At 42.9% G+C, this 20,198-nt stretch overlaps 1 pseudogene; it reads right to left on the bottom strand.

Annotated features, from left to right (window-relative positions):
- LOC124008548 overlaps positions 1–20,198 on the bottom strand; it is a 40,100-nt pseudogene that overhangs the window by 4,113 nt on the left and 15,789 nt on the right.

Genomic DNA, 20,198 nt, shown 5'->3' with positions numbered 1-20,198 from the left:
AGGATCGAGGGAAAGATGAACAGACCAAAGTACAGAAAGGTCCTTGATGAAGTCCTGAACGCTCTGGAGCAGGTTCTCAGAACGGGGCAAAGGTTCACCTTCCAACAGGACAACAACTAAGCACAGAGCCAAGACAACGTAGGAGTGGCTTCGGGACAAGTCTCGGGAATGTCCTTGAGTGGTTCAGCCAGAGCCCAGGCATGGACACGAGCTAACATCTCTGGAGAGATGTGCAGCAACACTCCCCATCCAATCTGACAGAGCTCAAGAGGATCTGCAGAGAAGAATGGGGGAAAAAAACTCCCCAAATACAGGTGTGCCAAGCTTGTGGCGTCATTTTTATTTATTTATTTTATGTCACCTTTATTTAACCAGGTAGGCAAGTTGAGAACAAATTCTTATTTACAATTGCGACCTGGCCAAGATAAAGAAAAGCAGTTTGACACATACAACAACAGACTTAAACATGGAGTAAAACAAACATACAGTCAATAATACAGTAGAAAAATAAGTCTATATACGATGTGGGCAAATGAGGTGAGAAGGGAGGTAGTTCTTTTTTTAAAGGCCATGGTGGCGAAGTAAATACAATATAGCAAGTAAACCACTGGAATGGTAGATTTGCAGTGGAAGAATGTGCAAGGTAGAGATAGACATAATGGGGTGCAAAGGAGCTAAATAAATAAATACAGCAGGGGGAAGAGGTTGTTTTTTGGGCTAAATTATAGATGGGCTATGTACAGGTGCAGTAATCTGTGAGCTGCTCCGACAGCTGGTGCTTAAAGTTAGTGAGGGAGATAAATGTTTTCAGTTTCGGAGATTTTTGTAGTTCGTTCCAGTCATTGGCAGCAGAGAACTGGAAGGAGAGGCGGCCAAAGGAAGAATTGGTTTTGGGAGTGACCAGAGAGATATACCTGCTGGCGCGTGTGCTACAGGTGGGTGTTGCTATGGTGGTACAAAATGCAATGTATATACAAAAGTATGTGGACACCCCTTAAAATTAGTGGATTTGGCTATTTCAGCAACATCCGTTGCTGACAGGAGTATAAAATAGAGCACACAGCCATGCAATCTCCATAGACAAAAGCATTGGCAGTAGAATGACCTTACTGAAAAACTCTGTCATAGGATGCCACCATTCCAACAAGTCAGCAATTTGTCATATTTCCGCACTGCTATAGCTTCCCCGGTCAACTGTAAGTGCCGTTATTGTGAAGTGGAAATCTCTAGGAGCAATAACTGCTCAGGAACGAAGTGATAGGCCACACAACCTCACAGAACGGGAAGCACGTAAAAATTGTCTGTCCTTTGTTGCAACACAGTTCCAAACTGCCTCTGGAAGCAACATTAGCACAAGAACTGTTAGTCGGGAACTTCATGAAATGTGTTTCCATGGCCAAGGAACTCCATACAAGCCTAAGATTTCCAATGCCAGGTATTGGCTGGAGTGGTAAAATGCTTTCCGCCATTGGACTCTGGAGCAGTGGAAACGCCATCTCTGGAGTGATGAATCACAATTAATCTGGCCGTTTGACAGATGAATATGGGTTTAGCGGATGCCAAGAGAACACTACTTGCCCAAATGCATAGTGCCAACTGTAAGGTTTGGTGGAGGCAGAATAATGGTCTGGGGCTGTTTTTCATGGTTCGCGCTAGGCCCCTTAGTTCCAGTGAAAGGAAATCTTCACACTACAGAATACGACATTCTAGACAATTCTGTGCTTCCAAATCTGTGGCACCAGTTTGGGGAAGACCCTTTCCTGTTTCAGCATGACAATGCCCCCATGCAATGCAAGGTCCATACAGAAATGGTTTGTCAAGATGGGTGTGGAAGAACTTGACTGGCCTGCACAGAGCCCTGACCTCAACCTGCTCAAACACAGTTGGGATGAATCGGAACAGACTGCGAGCCAAGCCTAATCACGCAACATCAGTGCCCGACCGCACTAATGCTTGTGGCTGACTGGAAGCAAGTCCTTGCAGCAATTTTATTTTACCTTTATTTTACTAGGCAAGTCAGTTAAGAACAAATTCTTATTTTCAATGACGGCCTAGGAATAGTGGGTTAACTGCCTGTTCAGGGGCAGAACGACAGATTTGTACCTTGTCAGCTCGGGGATTTGAACTCGCAACCTTTCAGTTACTAGTCCAACGCTCTAACCACTAGGCTACCCTGCCGCCCCAATGTAGCAGCTGAGTAGCAGCTGTTATAGCAGCAAAGGGTGGGCCAACTCCATATTAAAGTCCATGATTTTTGGAATGAGATGTTTGACGAATAGGTGTCCACATACACTACATGATCAAACGTATGTCTTGTCCATAAGTGAAGTTGTGTTGGCTTTGTCCTGTTTTTTGATTTTGTGTGTATGTGTATGCCAGGAGCTGCTGTTCACCTAAAGGGACAATAAAGTATTAAATCAATAAAATCTATTAAATTAGAAAGACAGTTTGAGTTGGGGGGGGGGGGGGGGCTGGTGAGATAGGGCTAACGTGACTTGCCTTTGTTAGAGGAATTAAAGTTGGTCTGGCCGTGTGTCTTTAGATGGCTGGTGATGTAGGCTGCACTCAGCATCTTGCCGCAGATGTTGCAGGTGACCTTCCCTTCATGTCGGATCATGTGGGAGCGCAGTCTGTCTTTGGTGGCGAAGGCAGAAGTACAGGCCTGGGGGAGGAGAGGAGAACAGGGTCATAAGGTCAGGCCAGAGGCACACTACTATTCATAGTGCCACCCAGCTTTGTGCCAAGTGCAGCTTTAATCATTTATCTAACACAGCCAGCTTTCATCATTCAGACTGCAAGGAACATATCCAACTATAAAGGCTTATAGATCATCATAAATATCTACTGGGGCCACAGGGCAGAGCCTACTGGAGTAAGGTGTCATGAACCGACTGCAATTACGGCTCATTTTAAAGACACTTGTTGGGCACAGTTATCATCATTCCTTTTGATGCTGGAAACTAACAAGTACTGTCAGCGCCGGCAGAGAAGAAAGTGCAAAGTGGGAGAGTTCATGCTAGCTGACAGAAATGCAGTTGTCAATAATGAGCTGTAGACAAGTGGCCCTAATAAGGCCACACAGTACAGCTCTCTCTCTCACCGTTACTTGGCATTTGAATGGTCTTTCTGAGGAGTGGACATGCTTCACGTGGCAGCTCAGGTGGTCTGGCCTGGAGGAGAGAGGTGAAAAAAAGTGAATCTTGCTGTAGAATATTAATAGACACACAACAGTCTGTTTCTTAACTTTTGACCTTTCCAGTGAGACTCCACTGTTCACACATCCCATTCATCGCAGCTCCCATTAGTTTGACTGAAAACCTGGACAACAGCAGACAGGCTAGGAGCTAAATCATTTCATCACTGTCATAAGGAATGGTGTGGAGAACTCTAAAACTAACAGCTGGGCCAAAGTGAGACAGTTTCACACTGGTAGTGGTTTTGTTACAAAGGAGATGAGTCAAGTGGAATCTTTTCAGAGGTGCTGTGAACCAGAATGACTTCTCTTCTTTAACCGAGGAGGACAGCAGCTTACACACACACACACACCACACACCACACACACACAGACAGAGAGAGAGAGAGAGAGAAGAGAGGGGCGCAAGAAGAGATAGGGAGCGCCTGCAGACCTGGCTGGCTGTCTGACAGTGACTCAGAGTTACGTTATTCTGCTGGCCGGACCTCACTTTTCAATATGCTGATAAACCTCTGCGTCACTGTGTTGGAACCAAGCCGGGTTCTTCCCTTAACTGCCCAGCTCTAAGATTCCAGTTTGGACAGAGAGCAGGGTGTAGGGTGTTCACCCAACCCATAAAATTATTATTTCATTCAATGGTCATAAAGAAGTGTTCAGTAAAACAGAGAATTACATTGGAAAAACAATAGTCAAGATCCTATGTCTACCGTATATGGTTAACAAGTTACAGACAATTTACTCAGAATTTAGCATGATTAGAGTGAATACAATGTCATTACAGCCATGGTCAAAAAGTGGACGCTGCTCAAAATAAACAAGACACTGCTCCGCGGGCAGAATGGCGCCAACTTCAAAATGTCAACTGACAAACTAGCTAGTGGCTGCAGGTTAGTGTGACAGCCAATTTAATTTAGATAAAAAACCTGTCTACAAAACAAAATTGGGTCTATATATTAATTTACAAAGTATAAATATCTACCCTCCCCGAAGACAATCTGTTCCAGTTTTCATGGTGTATTTATGAGTCTTTCCCTTTAAACCGCCATAGAAACGGCCCCGCATCGTTGATTGACCTGGGTTAGAGGAATACAAAACCACAGATCTGTTGATGAAAATGACACACGAGTATCAAGTTGATTTTGATTGGTCCAAAGCATGGAAACACCTCCAAATGTTACCAACTCCCAACATCAAAAAATGGAGGAGATACAACCAAGCTGTTTTTAAGCTGAAGTTTAAACTAGCAATGGTCACAACAAACAAATGTCTTATTTAATCTAGGGGTGTTAACGTTTCAATGTTAAAACATTTAAAGCTGTAATATAACTTTTGGGTGATCTGACCAAATTCTATGTGTGCTATTTCTATGCTTCCCATTCTTAAGTTTAGTTTTTGCGCCTTACTTTCGATAACTAACAAACAAGCTTCAATGCCATACAACACTCCTTCCGTGGCCTCCAACTGTTCTTAAATGCTAGTAAAACGAAATACATGCTCTTCAACCGATCACTGCCCGCACCCGCCCGACTAGCATCACCTCTCTGGACGGTTCAGACTTAGGTATTTGTAGTTGTCCACATATTCGAAGTGTCTGGTTAGACTGTAAACATCTCCAATCCAAAAATAAATCATGAATCGGCTTCCTATTTCGCAACAAAGCCTCCAAACATACCCTTGTAAAACTGACTATCCCACCGATCCTTGACTTCGGCGATGTCATTTACAAAATAGCCTCCAACACTACTCAGCAAACTGGATGTAGTTTATCACAGTGCCACCTGGTTTGTCACCAAAGCCCAATACTACCCACCACTGTGACCTGTATGCTCTTGTTGGCTGGCCATCACTTCATATTCGTTGCCAAACCCACTGGCTCCAGGACATCTATAAGTTTTTGTAGGTAAAGCCCTGCCTTCTCAGCTCACTGGTCACCATAGTAACACCCACCCATAGCACACGCACCAGCAGGTATATTTCACTGGTCATCCCCAAAGCAAACACTTCCTTTGGCTGCCTTTCCTTCCAGTTCTCTGCTGCCAATGACTGGAAAAACTGATCACTGTACACAGCCAATCTGTAAATAGCACACCAAACTACCTCATTCCCATATAGTTACTTATCCTCTTGCACCCCAGTATCTCTACTTGCACATCATCATCTGCACATTTATTACTCCAGTGTTAATGCTAAATTGTAATTATTTTGCCTCAGTGGCCGATTTATTGCCTTACATCCTTACTCTTTTACATTTGCACACACTGTACATAGATTTTTCTACTGTTATTGGCTGTACATTTGTTTGTGTGTAACTATTGTTTTTAGTGGCACTGCTTTGCTTTATCTTGGCCAGGTCGCAGTTGTAAATGAGAACTTGTTCTCAACTGGCCTTCCTGGTTAAATAAAAGGTGAAATTTATTTTTATTTGATTGTTTTCCTGTGTGAAAAACACACACCTAAGATTAGCTTGCTATTTGATCTAAGTGAGTGGCTGAATTAAGATGGGGCATAATATTGTGTTAGCTTTCTGCTGTGTTTGAGAAGTCAAAGCCCTTTGGATGAGTTATTCGTACAGCTGCCACCATCTTGATGCTCTCGTCCTGTTCTCCGAGCAGAGCAGGCAGGCCCGTTGCCCTAGCAACTCTAGACACAACATGTAGCATACACATGCTGCTTCGGAGCCAGTACTGAAATCTTAACTTGCCACATGACTTGTGATTGGACGACAACAAAAAGCTGCACGCGCCCCTCTCGTGAAAAGCAAGTGCAGCAGCATCATAAATTATAACATTTTCTCTCTCCGCAGGAAGCACGACAGACCATCTGCATTGTGAATTCACATGGAATTGTATTACTTTCTCTTAGCATTTTAACAGAAATTGAATAAAACCATTTCCCCCCTAATTTAATCAGTTAAGTAAAAGCACATTAAGGTTATAATATTGTAGAGAAAACTCGAACGATTAGTTGTACGTGATTAATAATGTACTCGATTACCCGGTTCCGTTGCAATGCACACCGGGTAGGCGAAGTGTTCTCATTTTGAACCATTTCATGTGTCCACCTCCCCAGCGGGCCCAGAGAGCAAATCAAGTGCACTATAGGCCTACCGCTGGCCAATCGGATGACTCAGATTACCGTGTCTGCCGTAATATAGCAGGCGTAAAAGAAAACTAAAGCAAAGTCGACAGATTAAAAAAATCATAATAAAAATAATACGATTAGAGAGACTCAATGAATACAGCAAAGAACAGTTGTTTTTATGAGTGAGTTCATGTTTAAGTTCTTGCTCGGCACTGTCAGCACTTTTTATTCAATACAATGCCATAAAATGTATATTCTTACTACTTCCACTCACACTACAACCAACACTGCAGCTGTAATGAATGAATGAGCAGGAAAGTTTATCAATTTGCGAAAATTATTTTATATCAAGGAATATTTCACTTTCTCCGTTCATAGAACTAACATGAATTTGTGCATGAGGCAGAAATAATGCGGCGCGACATGAGTTTCGCCATCAGCTGGAAGACTGATGTCCCTTTTTGGTCAGTGTCAGCGGTGGAAAGAGAGAGCTCAGTCTGCTGCTCCTTCCCTACACTGACCATCAGATGCAGACACCAGGGACGTCTGCTGCTCCTTCCCTACACTGACCATCAGATGCAGACACCAGGGACGTCTGCTGCTCCTTCCCTACACTGACCATCAGATGCAGACACCAGGGACGTCTGCTGCTCCTTCCCTACACTGACCATCAGATGCAGACACCAGGGACGTCTGCTAGTCCTTCCCTACACTGACCATCAGATGCAGACACCAGGGACGTCTGCTAGTCCTTCCCTACACTGACCATCAGATGCAGACACCATCAGCCCAGCAAACAAACAGGGCAAATAAAGCAAAGCCAATATGCAGCAATAATGTATTGGGCCTATACTGTAGCCTACTGCACACACCTCATTGCTACAGTACTGTTTTAAACTAGCTGTAAGAGGAGCCCTTTGCTTCTTGGAAAGCGAAGTCAATTTGCCACGCCCACAGATTACTAGTGACGCATAGCTGGATGTAGTGAGTGGATGTTGCAGTAAATGTTGAAAGAGGAAATCTTACACGGCCACTGTTGGCTATGCCTGGAAAGAATGGAATGAACAGTCATTCCAGGTGGGTTAGACTTAAAACAAACTGGGCCCTGTAAAGGGCACTAAACACCCTACGCAAACAGAGTGATGGCGCATGGTATACATTCTGGGCGCACAAAAGTACGTAGAACTATAGAAAACGACACCCGTCGCTGCGTTTGAGTAAAGTGTGTAACGGCCTTAAGCAGCAGCACAGGAGCAGAATGGGATCCGCTGTGTGTGTGTGTGTGTGTGTGTGTGTGTGTGTGTAAAAGAGGAAATCCCAGGCCCCTGCCTCCTCGGTCTGTTTTAAATGGCATTCCCTGGGGAAGGGTTGACGAGCTGGCGGGAACCACAGCATGACGCACAAATCAAAGCCGCCTTTCCCCTCCCCCTGCCTCACTCCTCTCTGCCTGCATGCCTGTCCTCACAGGGGGGAACTTTTGGACGCTGGAGTTGAACTGCACTCTAAAGCGTGACTGTTTAAACATGCTGGGGACCACAAAGGCACCGAGTCAAGAGCATTCAACGCTAGTATAAATCCGTGAGGGCAGCAGCCAAATGGGACGTGCACCACGTTAATGTCACATCGAGCAACTGATGGTCATGCACAGAGATAGAGAGTGTCTCTATAAATGCTTGTCTAACACTCTATAGAATGTGTAGACTAACAAACGTGTACCTACATGATCTGAATTAGTTGAGTTTGTAATATATAGCAAGCACTTATACTTGAAATGTATGGCAGCTGGCGAGTGGTTGTGAATGTGCATGATTGGACCTGGGGCCTACCTGGAGAAGCCTTTCCCACACACGGAACAGACATAGGGCTTGTGGACTCCACCGTCGTGAGAGCGCACGTGGTAGGTCATGCGGTCCTTCCTCTTGAAACGCTGCTGGCAGATGGGGCACTCGTAGGGCTTCTCGTCCGAGTGGGACAGCTTGTGACGGTTCAGGTGGTAGACATCTCGGAAGGCCTTGCCACACATCTCACAGCCGTGGTTCTTCTTCACTGGCTTGGCAGGCCTTTTGGGCTGGCTCTGCTGGGGTATATTGATCATAGAGGCTGGAGACATGATGCTGGAGGCTGAAGACACAGAGGGGGTGGCCGTGGTGAGGATGCCTGCGATGGTGGATATGTAGGAGGGCTGCCCACTATTCTCCCTGGGCAGGGTGGAGATGAGAGGCACCATGGTGGGGGCTGTCTGAGCTGTCTTCTTGGGCCGGGACACCATCTTGACGCCCGTGTGGCAGGATTCGTGGCGACGCAGGTGGTAGCTGTCACGGAAGGCCTTGTTGCAGTAGCCACAGATGAAGGGTGTCTTGCTCTTGTGCTCCTTCTTTACTACGGGCATGGGTCCCCTGCCGCTGCCAGTCCCGCAGGCCACATTGTCTTTGAGGAGCTCGGCGGCACTGGCAGGGGGTTTCTGGTCCAGGAGGATGGGCATTACAGGCTTCTGGTCCACCGGCTCACTCCCAGAGTTGAGCAGTGGCAGCAGGCTGTTCTGGGCCACCTGGTGCTGGTGGTGGAGGGCTTCATTGGCCTGCTGTAGAGACATCACATCAGAGCAAGGTGAAACACAGATCAACATAAGTTCAATTTTCAATCAACACAATATTACAGTATTTAGTAGTCTGAACGTGTAGCAGGTGGCCTCCATGTTGGAACAGACAGGGTAGAATTACAGGTTGAAACTACCATGGGCCATTCTTGCTGTCTGCTACAGGCTAGCTGTAAGAGATAGCTCACTGAAAGTTCAGGTTTGATTTGTGTTACTCAAAACAGCCACATTCACTTCACGTCCTTGTAGCCCTGCCTTTCTCCTTTATGTAACCTGACACTTTTTGGAGATTAGCCTACATCTTCACATTCCTCCTTAATATAAGCGCTCTTGCGGTGGGGATATTAGTTTGGGAGGAAATTAATTTAGCATTAGGCTCTCTGTGTGTTGTGTTGCTGTCTTAGATAAGTCGCTTTGGATAAAAGCGTCTGCTAAATGGCATATATTATTATTATTATTATTATTAGATGGCCTACTGGGAATAGCCTAATCTGGGAGCCATTCACATGCAACAACTATGAGGAACAGCAAAATCTCAATGCCATTCAAAGGCTACATCTTAAAACACTCCAGTGCTGCTGGGGCGGCTTTGCTTTGGTGACTCGTCCACCTCAGCCATAGCTTGGGCCTAGAAGCTACATGAGTTTGCACAACACATGGAGATTGAACACACTCTGTGTGGTGGTTATTCAATTTCATACAGAGCTTGTGCCCTTTGAGTTAGTTCACAGCTCCTCCGCTGAAGTGAGGCTGTAGAGAGTTGGAGAGTTAAAGCGTGGCTGGCTGCAGGTGTGATTGCGAGGCAAAAGCCATTGCATCGGAAGCAACACCAAAATAGACAGTCCTTCTTGGCGCATGTGGCATCGCAGAGTAGACCACAGAGGACAGAACATAGCAGTCAGCACTACCGCCACTCTGCTGAATGACTAATGACATGCAAGAGGGACTTCAGTCAGCTGAAAATTGCAGAAAATACAACGGGAGGAAATGTACTGGAAAACCTGAAAACATTCAACCAGATAAATTGCCACAACAACCCTGGTCTCTAGTCTAAAACCACAGCAACTAGGAATATAATTTTCCAAAGTCCTTTACTGCACATAGTTGCTACTGTAATCTATTGACATCCAAGTCCCGTATAAACAATCACCTTTGTACCAAGCCACAGTATTGATGTCTGGGGCATCTATTCGATGAATCACGCAAAATAAGCAGGGTCAGTGACTGTTGGTGTTTTACAGGGACAAAAATAGGCCCTGGCTCTGTCATTAGTGAGGAGGCACACTAGCAGCCTGCTGCTGCTCCTGCTGTGGAATCCAAACCTGCTAGCATATATGAAAAATGATCCCCCGCCATGATGGTGCACTCTTCATGTGACTGTAAAAGTAGCCTGCCAAAATACAGCAGCATCCTGGGCATGAGCTCAGCCAGACAAGGCCCTGGTATACTGGGTGATTCGAACCACTGCAGTAGCAAATGGAGTTAGAAAACTCTGACGCATCTGCAACTATTAACGATCAATCTGAAGAGTAAGATGCCTAGTTTATAGCAGTGCCTTATTTGAAATACATTCTAGTTTCACCTGAATTTTGTACATTTTCAACCCTAAATTCTCATTCAATTCTGGTCATATTATAAAACAAAAAACTTATTTGAATAACATACATGGTGTTTGTCCTTAAATCATAAAACGTGGATACTAGTTGAAGTCCACATTCAATTATAATACGTATTACATGAAAACACTGGAAATGTTTCTCATTACCGTAACACTTGCTATAAAAACTCCAATCATTTTTTAAATAAATGTTTTATTTCACCCTTGATTAGGGTTGCACATTTTGGGGAACTTTCCGTGGGAATTAACGGGAATATATGCACATTAATATTTATACAATTTAAAAATGTAGATGTTTTTTGCATTGGATATATTTACCCTATCATATGGAAACAGAAACAAACATGTAACCTTATCATAAGAAGACAATTACAAATGATTAAATCCTTCCATTAGAAAAAAAAGTTACGAATTGAACTTTAATTCAATTTGACTCATCACATGGGATGATGTCATTGAACAACAAAAGGGAATATTGAATGATCCAGCGCATCTCCCAAAAACAATTTCAACATACATCTGTAAAATGAGTCTAGATACTAAAGATTTGGTTGTCTTCCTCTCCGGCTTCCATGTCTTCTCCTTGGACCTCCACAATGTCCACCTCTTAAACATCAGACTCTGAGGCCTCATCTTCACTGTCACTTTCCAACCTTGTTGAGGATGGCTCGTTATCAGGCTCAAAAAGCCTCAAATTCAAACTGATGGCCACCAATTGTTCAACTCTTGTATTGGTCAGCCTGTTGTGTGCTTTGGTGTGTGTTCCCAAACAAAGACCAGTTGAGGCGGCTGATGTTGGTGGGATTTGGAGGATGATGGAAGCAACAGGGGAAAGAGCCTCAGATCCAAAGTCCCTTCCACCAGGTGGCTGATGAGATATGTTGGCACGACTGCCATATTGCATCTCCATCCCAAAGCCCCTGCTTGGAAGTGTACTTCGCCAGACTGCCAAGAACCTTGACCTCATCCAGGCCAAGGTGGCGGAGACTAGAGGTTGACCGATGATTTTTTCAGAGCCGATACAGATTATTGGAGGACCAAAAAAGCTGATACCGATTTATCGGACGATTAAAAAAATAATGTATACAACAATACTGAATTAACACTTATTTTAACTTAATGCAAAAACAAAGTGTTGGAGAAGAAAGCAAAAGTGCAATATGTCCTATGTAAGAAAGCTAGCGTTTCAGTTCCTTGCTCAGAACATGAGAACATTATGAAAGCTGGTGGTTCCTTTTAGCATGAGTCTTCAATATTCTGGGTAAGAAGTTTTAGGTTGTAGTTATTATAGGACTATTTCCCTCTATACCATTTGTATTTCATTAATCTTTGACTATTGGATGTTCTTATAGGCACTTTAGAATTGCCAGTGTAACAGTATAGCTTCTGTCCCTCTCCTCGCTCCTCCCTGGGCTCGAACAAGCAACACATCGAAGCAGCGTTACCCATGCAGAGCAAGGGAAACAACCACCCCAAGGCTCAGAGCGAGTGAAATTTGAAACGCTATTACCGCGCGCTAACTAGCCAGCCATTTCACTTTGGTTACACTAGCCTCATCTCGGGAGTTGATAGGCTTGAAGTCATAAACAGTGCAATGATTGAAGCACAACACAGAGCAGCTGGCAAAACACACAAAAGTGCTGTTTGAATGAATGTTTACGCGCCTGCTTCTGCCTACCACCGCTCAGTCAGATACTTGTATGCTCAGTCAGAGAACGCAGGACACGCTAGATAATATCATCAACCATGTGTAGTTAACTAGTGATTATGATTGTTTTTTATAAGATAAATTTAATGCTAGCTAGCAACTTACCTTGGCTTACTGCATTTGCGTAACAGGCAGTCTCCTTGTGGAGTGCCACGAGAGAGAGGCAGGTCGTTATTTCGTTGGACTAGTTAACTGTAAGGTTGCAAGATTGGATCACCGAGCTGACAAGGTGAAAATCTGTCTTTCTGCCCCTGAACGAAGCAGTTAACCCACCGTTCCTAGGCCGTCATTGAAATAAGAATGTGTTAACTGACTTGCCTAATTAAATAAAGGTGTAAAAAAATAATCAAATCGGCGCCCAAAAATATCGATTTCCGATGGTTGTGAAAACTTGAAATCAGTCCTAATTAAATCGGCCATTCCGATTAATCGGGCGACCTCAAGCGGAGACAGCATACTTAGTGTCCAACATGTACACTGGGCGTGTATGGGCTTAAGGCAGAAGCCTTCACACTTTTGATGCATTTCCTCTGCTTGGAGCAACAGTGAAGGGGGAAGAGCAGTACAGATCTCTTACATCTGCAAGCAGAGTCTGAACATCAGACAGGATGGCATCGTCTCCCGTGTAATGGCTATTGGTCAAGTGCATCTGCGCAGTCTATTTAGCAGAGGTCTCTGCTCAGTCTGCCAGCTGCGTGAGTGAGAGGGAGTTGCCCGTGTGCTTCGCTGTTTACAGCAGATTTCTTGAAGATCACTGCAACACACACGATGCAGCGCTGTCGTTCAGCAGCAGATGATGCGCCATCTGCCAATGACTACGCATCCCCACTCGCCATCACTCACCCGTCATCAAATGGACTCATGCTAGCCACAAGTTGACGGAGCTCAATTGTCAGGAACCAAAAAAATATACAGTGATGAATTTCTCTTTCATACAAATGTACAACGAGGAGCGCCCACAGTGTGTTTTGTGTGGTGAAGAGTTTAGTAGTAATGAGTCTCATAACGAACAAATTAATAAGTCCTGACCAAACATCCACAGCATGATGGTAAACCCAGGAAGTTCTTTCAGAACAGGGCAGAATGCTTCAGGAAACAGTGATTTGACAGTGGAAAAGTTAGTCAGCTAGCAAGACATTGTTGTCATTTTATAACAGGTGTTGATAAGCAGAAATAAGGGAGTACTAACTAAGAGTTTTTCAAACAATCCCCTGGCCTTGTACACAGCTAAATCACTAACATTCACCAAAGCAAAGTAGCTACGGATGTGCAGCCTTAAGTAACAATACAGATGAAGATTATTCTTTTTTAAATATTTTTTTTATTTAAAATCGGGCCCGCTGTACATTTCACTGTAGAAATGGTCGGGCCCGCTGTACATTTCACTGTAGAAATGGTCGGGCCCGCTGTACATTTCACTGTAGAAATGATCGGGCCCGCTGTACATTTCACTGTAGAAATGATCGGGCCCGCTGTACATTTCACTGTAGAAATGATCGGGCCCGCTGTACATTTCACTGTAGAAATGATCGGGCCCGCTGTACATTTCACTGTAGAAATTATTGTTGAAAACTAGTTTAGGTTGGAACTGTTGCTGTTAAAATAGAATCATATTTTTTTATTCTTAACTGGAATAAACTGATTGAAGCGAGATGCTTTTTGAGGCACACTCACACAGTTCTGGGTTGTTCATCTACAGCAGGAAGTAGTCTCCTGCCTGACTGAGAACGCAGTAGATGTTCTGATCCAGTTTAAAAAACAAGTACAGAAACTGTTTCAAGGCTGAGCATAACCTCAGTGTTACACTGTCAAAAACAGAGCCCAGAATAGACATGCTCTCATTAGGACTGTGTGTGTATTCGGGTCCACATCTGTGTGATGTGATTAATCTGTTTATTCCAGTTCAGAATGAAATTATTTATTGCATTTTAACAGTAACAGTTCCAATGTAGACAGATATGTAAGAGTGTTTTAATACGAGAAAATAAACATTTGTTCTTTGTTTTTGTCTATATTGCATATGTTTTAGGCTTAGGGGCAATGAAATGTAACGTTATTTATGTGTACTTGCATATTTTCCTAAGATTGGGTCCCAGGAAAACACAGAATTTCTCATTTGGGTCCCAGACTGAAAAAGTTTAAGACTCCTGATCTAAAGAAGTAGTCCTTGGAGGAGCACAAGTTCATTTAATTTCTTCATTTAGAAGCTATAACTCCAGAATAAGGATTGTATTCTCAAACAACCCCTTCACGACACTTAATCTTTGTTAGCGAAAACAACAAAAATAACTAAAATTGGGAAAAACTTGAGAGATCCATTAACATACGAACATAGAGGCATGCATAGGGGTGTTGCAGTGACCATATTACTGCCACACCGGATGGTCATGAGTCATGACCGCAGTAAAATTCCATGTGACATGGTAATCTCCTTTTATGCACTCTGGACATGCTTTGGTATTACCCAACTTGCTAACTACCATCAGGTCCTAATAGCCTGGTACTCCAGGTTCTGTTGTTCCTCTAACCACTGTTTGCATTGATGTCACAATTGAAAAGCACAGCATACACTTATCATCAAAACAGTAGGCGTCTCTTACTTTTAAAATGTACCTCACTGTGATGATCAATGATCAGAAGTTCAACAGCAGGTTGAAACATGGTTGTGGATGTTGTTTCAAGGCCTAACACAACAAAATGGGCAATGCTTTCTAATGTGATGAATTCAAAAACACCTATAGCATATTAGAGCTTATGCATAGGCTTATGAGCCCAAGCCCGAAAGAAAAGCCTGAATTAAAATGATCATTATGCTGTAATACAATACATAGCCTACCGCATATTACACAGCTGGAAAACATGCAAAAACATAGATTTAAGTTGTCTTTGGTGCATAATTTGTCTAGCCAATACTCCAAATTTAAACAAACTCTAGTAAACACATTTGAGTGTGGACCGTATTATGATGCATACTGGATGGACTGGTTACCTTATGCTACGCTCCAGACTTTCTATCCATGAGTCCGGGAGAGAAAGTACAGTGCACTCGGAAAGTATTCAGACCCCTTCTGCACATTTTGTTTCATTACAGCCTTATTCTAAAATGGATGAAATACAATTTTAAAAAATCTCCACACAATACCCCATAATGGCAAAGCGAAAAACAGGATTTTAGAAAAGCTTTGACATTTAATTACAAATAAAATATTTTTAAAATAAAGTATTTAGATAAGTATTCAGACCCTTTGCTCTGAGATTCAAAATTGAGCTCAGGTGCATCCGATATCGATTGATCATCCTTGAGATGTTTCTACAACTTGATTGGAGTCTACCTGTTGTAAATGCAATTGATTGGACATGACTTGGAAAGGCACACCACTGTCTATATAAGGTCCCACAGTTTACAGCGCATGTCAGAGCAAAAACCAAGCCATCAGGTTGAAGGAATTGTCCGTAGAACTCAGAGACAGGATTGTGTCGAGGCACAGATCTGGGGCAGGGTACCAAAACATTTCTGCAGCATAGAAGGTCCCCAAGAACGCAGTGGTCTCCATCCTTGTTAAATGGAAGAAGTTTGGAACCAGCAAGGCTCTTCCTAGAGCTGGCCGCCCAGCCAAACTGAGCAATCGGGGGAGAAGGGCCTTGGTCAGAGAGGTAACCAAGAACCTGATGGCCACTCTGACAGAGCTCCAGACTTCCTCTGTGAAGATGAAAGAACCTTCCCAGAAGGACAACCATCTCTGAAGCACTCCAATAGGGCCTTTATGGCCAGACAAAACCACTACTTCATAAAAAGGCACGACAGCCAGTTTAAGAGTCCTTTATGTGCCTTTTGGCAAACTCCTAGACCAAGAGAAACAAGATTCTCTGATCTGATTAAACCAAGATTGAACTCTTTGGCCTGAATTCCAAGCGTCACATCTGGAAGAAACCTGGCACTATCCCTACGGTGAAGCATGGTGGTTGCAAAATCATGCTGGGGATATTCTTTTAGCGGCAGGGACTGGGAGACTAGTCAGGATCAAGGGAAAGTTGAACGGAGCAAAGTACAGAGAGATCCTTAATGAAAACCTGCTCCTGAGCACTCAGGACCTCCGACTGGGTGAAGGTTCACCTTCCAACAGGACAATGACCCTAAGCACACAGCCAAGACAACGCAGGAGTGTCTTCGGGACAAGACTCTGAATGTCCTTGAGTGTCCCAGCCAGAGCCCGGACTTGAACATCTCTGGAGAGACCTGAAAATATCTGTGCAGCAATGCTCCGCATCCAACCTGACAGAGCTTGAGAGGATTCTCAGAGAAGAATGGGAGAAACTCCCCAAATACAAGTGTGCCAAGCTTGTGTGTAGCGTTATACCCAAGAAGACCCAATGCTGTAATCATTACCAAAGGTGCTTCAACAAAGTACCGAGTAAAGGGTCTGAATACTTATGTTATATTACTTATGTAACATTTCCAAATGCACTGTATAGCCCTAGGCGATGCTGTTGGTTCATTGATTGTGCAGGGCGGCTTACAGTAAGCCTACAATTAGTGCATTTGTATTTGATCTTGAATAGCCTAGTAACAGGGCATTGTTAACATTTCCATAATGAATTGGGTGACGCTATTAAGCTATACAGAATCTCAGCACCATGCGTTTCAACTGCTCTCTCCTTTATTCCTTTCTCGACCACGCTGACGGGCTGTCAACAGTTTAGAGAAATATGTTTTGTTGCAAAAAACATGGAGAGCCTATGGCATACAGAGTGCGGATGGAATATCACCTGACAGGCAGCAAGATCATGCTCCTCAAACAGTGGTTGATGCTGGGAGTGAATGAAGTGTTCTTACATTTATTCATCAGCTACTCATATGAAGCACATGCTCTGCTATGAAAAATGATGTAGCCTACAAAACTGACTGGCGGAAAGCGTGTGGCCTCCATTCGCTATTTGAATGCATACAGATGGCATGTATCCCCCCCCTGCCCCTTTGATAAATGGGCCATTTAATTCAATACTAATATGTACAATTTGTTAAGATTAGATTCATTTGAGAACAGTCTGATTGGTGAAAATATGATCACTTGAGAGAACAGCTGTGAAGCTTCTTACTATAAAATCAGATTTTAAATAATGGCATGAGACATAAGGATATCTTGTCAGCTAAATTAACAAGCCTATTCTTTTGAAATACATTTTCTTCATACGTTTATTTCGAACTGACTAAAATAAATATTGTGTGTATCTTTACTTACCTATTGTTCACCGAATAACTTTTTTGCACTATTGGTTAGAGCCTGTAAGTAAGCATTTTACTGTAAGGCTACCTACACCTGTTGTATTGGGCACACGTGACAAATAAACTTTGATTTGATGGTGTATATTACAAAGCCGTGCATCAGCGGCTTGTACATCACTGGGTGTACGGCACAGTACATCACTGGGACCACGCTTCATGTCATACAGGACCTATATACACTAGGCAATGTCAGAGGAAAGCCCCAAAAATAGTCAAAGACTCCAGTCACCAAAGTCAGACTATTCTCTCTGCTTCCGCAAGACAAGCGGTATCGGACTGCCAAGTCTAGGACCAAAAGGACCCTCAACAGCTTCTACCCCCAAGCCATAAGACTGCTGAACAATTCATCAAATGGCCACCCAGACTACTTACATTGACCCCATTTGTTTTTACACAGATGCTACTCGCTGTTTATTATCTACGCATAGTCACTTCACCTCTACCTACATGTACAAATGACCTCAACTAACCTGTACCTACGCGCATTGACTCGGTACCCCCTGTATAACCTCGTTATTTATTTTTTCATTTTATTTTATTTCGTAAATATTTGAACTCTTTACTGAACTGCATTGTTGGTTCGGGGCTTGTAAGTAAGCATTTCACGGTAAGATCTACACTTGTTGCATGTGACAAATAAAGTTTGATTTGATTTGCATGAGGAGGCCTGTAGATGCTAAACATTTTTATGCCAATTATCGATCAATTATGGGGAGACCGGTAGACTTTTGCATGACAATAACCGGCTGACAATTTCATGACCGCCACAGGCCTAGAAATGAATGAGCTTTAGCGATGAAGTCAATTGTTTGCTGACTCATTGGCTGTCTCCTACTACTTGCAGATTAAGTTAAGGGCCTCTCTTTACTGGAAACACATCTCATTACTGCATAATTTTTAGGTCCTTTTCGGTAATGAGAATAAGTCAATTCTAATGTATAGTCAATGGTTGTGCGGTGCTGCTTATTTAATTTACTAGAACCACTGCTACAGTATAGATTACTTATTCAAATAACTGATGATTAACAGAGGTTGTCAAGAAATATGGGTGTATAAACACCATTTTAAATTGACTTAAAGCCACAATCTAGAATGTTTCAGCAAAGAGAAATCCCACCTCTTAACGGAGGATTTCCCTCATTGTGACTGTTTTAGCACTTGCCTATATTGTTGTTTGATTTCCCATTACAGTCTTGGTCCATACCTCACATATTTAGATACTTTATAGGCAGGTCATGTTATGCCATTTGCCCAAAGGATTCCATTCAATTTAGAAATGAATCTAAAGTACCTTAGAACCACACATATCCACATCCTAATATACCAATACTACCTGGAGAAATAACCGTTTCTATAAAAAGTCACTTTTTATGCTTAAGTCCACATTTGACTTTTGAAAATACTTACGCTAAAATAAGTTGTATTTTAGTCAATTGTATTAAGATCAGTGATTTTAGAATTATGAGAGTAATTTGGGATAAACAAATAACAATTTGATCTATTGGGTTACTGAATCTCTAATAGAACTCAGTGCAGTTCTTCCAATAGAAAACTACGCAACAGTCCGAAACATGCAGTCTCATCTCTGAAACCAGCTCACCATTACCCAGAATGCACCAAAATTAAGGACATTTTCAGAAAAATAAAATGCATAGTTTAGTAATTTTGGCTTAATCTGTGGTGTATCTTGTTCTTTATCCAAATATGTGTACATAAAACTAACATGAAGTGATGACAAAAACAACTATAATCAGAAAAGTTTCTCTTGTGGTATTGAGAAATTACAACATTTTAATGTAATTTTAAAAGGAATTCCTATCAGTGTTCTGTTTAACTCAAGCCTTTACATAAACAATATATGTTTTTACATTTGAAATTTATTTTTTGGGACTTGCGGTAAATGAGAATTGTTGCACTGGTCGTAGTGGAAAATATATCATATCTGATCAATAAACACAATAATTATGAAATAGATAAATACAGATGCTAATCTTAGTGATCCAAGAGGAATTATGTTGGAAATGTTTTATTTTTGATGGTACTTTTTGGTGGGTCAAGTGCGGGTTTCGTGGGAATCCCCCAGCTAGTAGCTCAACGTTACAATGAAATTCATTACAAAAGTGCTCCTCAAAACAATAAACTGTTGAAGAACTGACAGAAAAATTCTAATTAATAAATTAATAAGAAACTGGTTTTCATTAGACCAGGGCTAACGAACTATCCTCATGTAGATTGTTACTCAAACCCGAAGTGTAACTAACCTGATTCAGTTTATTAACTAGCTAATTATTAGAATCAGGTGCTCTTGATTAGGGTTGGAGCGAGAACCTCTCAGTGGTGTGACTCCGTGGCTTTGGAGATGTGCAAGTCAAGCCACCCTTCAGGAAGCTGAGGACAGACACCAGGTAAGAGTGAGTGCCACAGGAAGCCTCCCATCTAACCACAGCGGTGAATCTCTGTCACATTGCAACAAACACAGAGGAAACCCGCCCCAATAGAGAACCGCCACGTCCAGCCACCACCCAAAGCAGCCCAATTAGAAAAGAGCTGGCGGAGAGGGGAGGGGCCTTAATGTGCTGCTAAAATCAGGCAGTTCAGTTATAAGAGCACATGGTTGTACTGCACAGCAGGCCGAGGTCCCCCGCTGTGGGAAAAGGTTAGTGACGTCAAAGCTGGAAGTTACCCACGTCGACTGACATTAATAAATAAAATCACACG

The sequence above is a fragment of the Oncorhynchus gorbuscha genome, linkage group LG02 (genome assembly GCF_021184085.1).
Source record: "Oncorhynchus gorbuscha isolate QuinsamMale2020 ecotype Even-year linkage group LG02, OgorEven_v1.0, whole genome shotgun sequence".
NCBI classification, from domain to species: Eukaryota; Metazoa; Chordata; class Actinopteri; order Salmoniformes; family Salmonidae; genus Oncorhynchus; species Oncorhynchus gorbuscha.
The sequence above is the reverse complement of the archived record's forward strand: the minus strand, read 5'-3'. Positions and strand labels throughout refer to the sequence as shown.